Below are 6,863 nucleotides of genomic sequence, written 5' to 3' on the forward strand. Positions count from 1 at the left end.
CTTTGATTTGTATCAAGAGTCAAACCTTGTTACTTGGCAACAGACCCTTGAGATGATCAGACAGCAAGGGTTACAGCGAAATGCTGCTGGAGAATGTTTTCCTTCTAAGTGGACAGGATAATACATAGCGGTTTGTTCCTTAAACTGATGTAAACATTAGAAGGCAAAACCCAATTTTCTAGCTTAGCTTTCACCATGAATCAAAGGGAAGATAACTTTGAGGAGAAACGCTACTATACCTCTTGGTGGTACAGATGTACATAAAAATAACCGCTGCACTTTGAAAGAGCAGTTTACCATATTCATGTCCTCTAATCTAATGTTCATTATCTGAGTATACATCCTTGTGTGGTCAAAATACATGCACAGGTGGGAGATATCAGCAGGGTTGAAGTTTTTCAGAAGCTTAGAAAACCAAAAGCAGTGCATTAGAAAATAACCCTTAATTTAAAGCATTTATATACTATTTGATTAGCATAAAGCTCACAAAATGCTTTACACAATATAATTAAAATATACAAAAGCCAACAATTAAAACCATTTGAAGCAGATATGCCTGCAATAAAAACATCTCTGTACAATCAAATGTTCGCAGGCCTATACAACAACAACACAGTACAATAAATAATGTTATTCCACATGCACCAGACAATTTAAAAGCCAATATAAAACTAGCAAGGCAACAATTCAAATGGTGGGAAAATAAAGTTTTAACCCAGTGCTGGAAAGTATGCAGGGTTGGCACCAGGCATACTTCTCTGGGGAGCTGATTCCACAAGTGAGGCGCCACAGCCGAGAAGGCCCTTCTCATAGCCACCCTCTTCACTTTCTTCAGTGGTGACTCACAAAGGGGGATCTCCATAGATGATCCTAAGGGTTCAGGTGGGTGTATATGGGAGAAGACATGCCTTTAGATATCCAGGGCCTAAGCTGTTCAGGGCTTTATATGTTAGCCTAAGCCCAGACTTCAGTTGGTAACCAGTACAGGTGAAATCACACTGGGCTGATATGTTCGTATCATCAGTAGACAAACTGTCCCCTTCTGTACCAAGTGAACTTGGTGGAGGGGACACATCCATATGAGTATTGACTTATTGGGGAGGAGGGATTGGAAGTGGGTATACTGGCTGGAAAGAACACTGAACAGGAACACATTTTGTTGTTGGTCCCCTTTGTACGGATCAAATCCTTCCTAGGACTGAGATTGGGGAAATTTGTTTCTGCTAGTTTGGCACACTTACTGGTAATATCATGGATTCTATGTGCCCCTGAGTTTTGCACAGTTAAATTATATCGTTCTGTTCCACTTCCTCTGCTAAAGGAATGAATGGACTCTTAATTACTTACAGGTACAAGCAATGCTTTGAAAAACAATCATTCTTAAAGGCGGATAGCTTATCTAAAGCACGGTACAAGGGGCAAGAGTGTTGGCTAAATCGTCCATGGAACTGTTGGTAAACGTGTGTTGCAGGTACCGCAGAGCCAGGGGAAAGTAGCAGGGGGGAAGTCTGGCTTCTTTCATTTTTAAAATGTACATTTCATGCATCTTCTCCTGTTTAACTGGCCTTCCAGTGCATCTGCAGAACCTACAAGTACAACTGCAAGTACAAGACATTCCACAGGAATAGTAGGGCTCAAGTCCTTGAGAAATTTAATGCAGTTGCAATATCGTTAGGAAGCGCATCCCTAGAGTGCAAATGTGCACCAGTCCTGCGCATGTCTGAATCTCCCCAGTTTTCAGCTACACATGCACAGCACCACCCGCTCTAAAGGGACATTCCGATTGGTACTGCTGTGTACTATAGGATCTCTCTGGGCTCTGCAGGCAAAAGAAGCCCAGGATGGAATGATGGGCACTCTTGTTCACCTAGGTTCATGGAAGCAGCGTTCCCGTGGCTTTTTTCTGGTCTGTGGGCAGTAGCAATGCTTACTCTTGCTCCAAATCAGCCAGTTTGATAAGAGGCATGAGGCATTGAACTTGGACACTCAGAGATGTAGGTTAGCAGCTTAATGTATGTTCTCTCTGTTTGGCGCATGCCAGTATGCTACAGAGCCACATTTTGATCCCACACACCTTCACTTAAGTGCTCCCAATGTGATCCCGTTTGGAAAAGCTGCACTGAAAGATTTCATTGGCTTCTTAGGTAATGCCATTTTGCATGCCTCTCAGTTGTAGGGTGCCCTGAAGCTATGACTTGCGGCCACCAGAGGCCACTATGGCACTTGCTAAACTAGCAGCGAACAGCCACCTTGTTCCGCCTTTGGATGCAGCAGACTAGCAGGAGAAGCCAAGGCAGCAGGACACGCTGGGAGGAAAAGGGGCTCTGCTACACAGCCAAGACAAACCAAGCAGCCCGTAGTCTTGCTTTTAAACCGAATGTTTCTAGCAAGCATTCTTTTCAGACAATGGAGCATGCTTGGCTGTGGTTGAAATATATACCTTGCACTAGAAATCAAAGTGAAAGAGAGTTCCAGTATTAAACAGAAGTGCAAATAAGCCAGGGGATGGGAAACCAGTGGCCCTCCAGATGTTGTAATACTGAAACTCCTGTCAATTCGTGTCATCATGAGCAGTTGTTTGAGATAATAGGTCTTGTAATCGAATCATCTGCAGGCAGCTGGTGCTCCACCCTTGCTCTGCTGGTTTATATTGCTGAAGGGAAAGCTACATCTTTGTCACTGAGGCTACAGATATTTGGGGGAAAATCGCAAGCAACTGTTTCCAGCCCACTTTTTTTTTTCAATCATTCAGATTCCAGTATATATTCCAGTATTCTCATTTATGGAATATTACAAGGATTTCAGAAAAACTGGGTTCAAAGCCTTAGTTTGCCTAATTTTACTAACATTGTATCAAAAGTTTCCAATATGTTTCGAAAAGGTTTAACTACTTGTGTCAGTTTTCACATCCTCCATACCTTAAATTTTCTTTCTTCCCCCTATCCTCTTTCGAACAGGCATGTATAAACCAAAATATGGCAGACAATTTGCACTGTTTACCAGATCTATATTAGATTTTTAGGTCTCATATACATGCAAAGCTGCCTTTCATGATGCTGATAATTAAATGGATATTTCAGCTATTGAAATATTTGGATATTGATACTTAAAAGGTGTTCTAGAGCAGATATGAAAATCTTTGGTTAGTGTCATTTGCATCATGCTCTGTTATATTTAAATTTAAATTATTTTAATAAGTAGAAGTCTAGTCAATAGAACAGAAATTTAAAGTTTTAGATTTAAAACATGGCTCAGAATTGTTTTGGGAAAGGGCTTAAAAATGAAAAGGGCAGACATGTTGTCCTTTCCTTGTCCACAAGGCTGTATCGTGCACTAATGCAGGGGGAACAGAGCAGGAGGCACAGGCCCAAGTGCTTGTAGCCCTTAAATGAGGCAAGTCAGTTGTAATTCTACACATAGCCTCTAGCAGAAGAATGATGATTGAGTGGCACTAAGAGCCACTGGTCTGGAAGGATCTTTAGAATGTCCCTGATCCTTTTGTATATTGCAGCTGAAATGTGGATTTTTGCTGGGGACGTGCAAATCTGTGGCAAGAGCAAGTGTGCCATAAGCTGGATCAGTTTTATGAGACATGGTGCTATTAAGTACATGTGTACTGTGTTTTGCAGCCCCCACACTCTAAAATTTTGATTTAGCTTGAGAGCTGATGAGCTTTGCCCTGGGAATTTACAAATCAAACTAAGGAATTGGGGGAAAGCCATTAAAGACAAGCACCTTGCAGCCTTCCCTATTTTAGTGTCTTCCAGATGTTTTGGATTACAACTCTAATCAGTCCCAACCAGTTTGGCCAATGGTGAGAATTGCGGTCGTTGTAGTCCAGAACATCTGGTGGGCAGCACATTAGGTGAGAATGCAGAAGCCGAGGCCTGGGGACCAAATCTAGGTTGTCCAGATTCTGTTGTCCCTTTAGTTTTTCTCAAGGGACCACGCCATTTGTCACTTATTTCCCAGTTTTTCAGCAGGTTTTTTCCTAATTCTAAATGGTCAAAATGCCTCTTCTAAGGCTTAGATAACGGAAGGAAGCAGTTTGTGTGAGCATTTACTGGCATCTGTCATATCTCAGTCCCATCCACTACTGGAATGCAGGCTCTAAGAGTGTCTCCAAAATGAAATTCAGTCTTCAAGCTGAAAGAGGTTCAATATCCTGGTGCTGCAGAGAAAGGGAGCAATTTGAAACTGAAGCAAGGATGTTTTCTGGGCCTGAAAACATTCAATAGTATAATTGCAGCCTCCTCCACCCATTTCCGTGCATAACTTCATAGATTCTCCCAAAATTATACCATTCTTTTGCCAGCTTCTCAGCAGCCACTGATACAGTCTAAACATTTGTGCAATTATTATTTCCTGTCTTCATGGATCATTTGTGAGAAGTTTTGTAGAGCATCAGGAATTTTAATTTCTTCTTGCTTTTTTATGCCTTTAGCATCATGAATTTATTTCACCTTATCTCCAATGTTACATTTTCATTCAGGAGTTGGGCTCAAGTCATGCCAGGATTTCCAGGTCCGGCAGAACAGATTCTGGTTATGACGGCAGGTGTGATAACACTTAGCCACATGGACTCATGAGATTTCTAGATACAGAGTTAACTTGCAATGCTGGAAATGGTAATGTGTGAGCTGATAATGTTTGCAGTAGGTCACTGATATTTATAAACTGCTGCCCAATGGACTCTTAGAGCAGCTTCAGGACTTAAGAAATACAGGTGCCTGCCTGCTTCAATCTAAATTCAAAACACTGCCATAAATTTAAAAAACCTCAGATGTTGTCTAGCTGTAGCCTGTGGACAAAGTAGCCAGCTCTGCTTTGTTTGAGGGCTCCATCCGTTTCATCAACTCTGTCTGGTAGATGCAATGCACTACTACCTTGCAAACATTACTGTTTGCCCCTGTGATGGAAGGCAGCCAGTTACACGTCTGATCGATTGAACTGAATCAACAAGCCTTCTCTTCAAGTTACTCTTCTGTTCCAGCCATATGGCATTTTCCGCACGTGGTAGCTATAATATATGCATCCTAGGAAAATGCGGTGACTCCAGCTAGTACATTTATTTGCACAGCAGTGCAAAGTCGTGACTGCATGACTGTCACAAACCTGTAATGGTTATTGTGTGCAAGGTAGCGGATGACAAGTTGCAAGCTTTCCCTCGCCTCTGGCCTGTGCCATCTTGCGACTCTTTTCTTTGAGCTTTGAGCAAAATGAAGTGGGGAGGGATTGCTGTTAGCACAGCAGGGGTGAGTGCCTTGCAGAGTTCCCACTGGCTTCCACGAGTGCCCTTGCCTGCCTTGCATAGCAAGGCTATTAACCTTTGCTTCAATCTGTTCTCTGCAGAAAGTTTTTGCACTCTACTGACCTGTGGGAAATCCTGTGAAGGATAACGTGGTTGAGCCATGATTTGCATGTTTGTGCAGAAGTGCCTGTTACTGAGCCCTGAGTGGAAGGAGATACAGGAATCGCACTTGCTCTTTTCTTAAGTTCCGCTGTATCTAAGCAAGGATTCTCTGCTTCTTACATCCCCTCATTGTTACAGTTAGACTAGCTATAAATATTTTGCTTACATTTCTTCCTTTCTGTCCTTCCTGTCTCCATACCATTTCCTTCCCCCACACTATCTCTGTCAGGCGTATCTTTCCTCTATCCAGGCTCATTTGCAGTGTTAAGTAAAAAGGGACAGAAATAGGCAATGGCCAGATCTTGTGAATGAGATCAGCACAGCTTTTCCACACATCTGAAAGAAAAGATCCTGACCCATTTCCAACAGAATAGCAGCCTGTTGTTTAGCAATCTCTTCCCCCCTGCCCTTAACACCATTCTGCTAATTTGAGGTGGGCAGGGTGGTTTCAGGGGTGGGGGATCGCATCTGTCCCTTTGCCTTGCTCACATTCCCAGTGGTCTGTTTTTCCCAGTAAGGAGAGCAGGTGCCACATCTCCTTATGCAGTTTGGGCTTATCCCCCTTCACCTCATTCTGCACACCCCTTAAGACTTTAGGGCACAATTAGATGTGAACCATTCCAGGGAATGCTCCCTTCCAACTCATTTCTAGTGGATAACGGGCAACTCTTCTGCTTATTCATGGGCTCCCAGTGTTAGAAAAAGGCCAGCCATTCTATAATGATCCTTGCTTGCTATAACTTGCAAGCAGGCCATACACAGACCATTTCTGTGACCCAGTGACCATGGGCTTGGCCAGACTATGGGCCCAAAGGCCTCTGGGTAGCCTGCCTTAGCAATAGCTTTGGGGCTGTTGAAAGCAGCTCCTGGTCTGTGCTCCTAAGCTCTGTGTGTCTAAGCTATGGATCAGTTAAGAGCCAGTTAACCACAAGTGTGGAGAGGAAACCACCCAGATGTTTGGAAGGTAGCACATAGCACAACCGCAAGTGTTAAGGGGAAGCAGTTATCAGAAAATTTCAGCTAACTCCACACCACAAGCTAGCACAGAGGAGCACCTGATGAGACCCCAAATATCATGGGCAACATTTTTCAGAAAGGTACCAGTAAAAGACCTAAGCCCCAAGACCTTAGTGATGATACTTTGAAGCTGCCATGATGGGGAAGGCCAGGACTGGCCAATCTGAAACTGGAAAGCACACGGACATGGACAGTCAGAACTGCTTGCCAATCTATAACCTATAAAGACCACACCCAAAGCTTTGCTTTTTGGTCAGCTCTGCTTTTGGGCATGAACCATGCTACTGATCTATTTTGCATGCAAAATAACTGGTCTAAGTTGAAGTCCAAATTTTCTGGAGAGTACTGAGTTGCTGACCCCCAGTCTGAAGTTTTCAGGTGTGATACCTTCACATATGGGCGTTGTTCTCATATAACCCCAGTTCTCCATCAG

The sequence above is a fragment of the Varanus komodoensis genome, unplaced genomic scaffold (assembly GCF_004798865.1).
Source record: "Varanus komodoensis strain SLA01 unplaced genomic scaffold, ASM479886v1 scaffold110, whole genome shotgun sequence".
NCBI classification, from domain to species: Eukaryota; Metazoa; Chordata; class Lepidosauria; order Squamata; family Varanidae; genus Varanus; species Varanus komodoensis.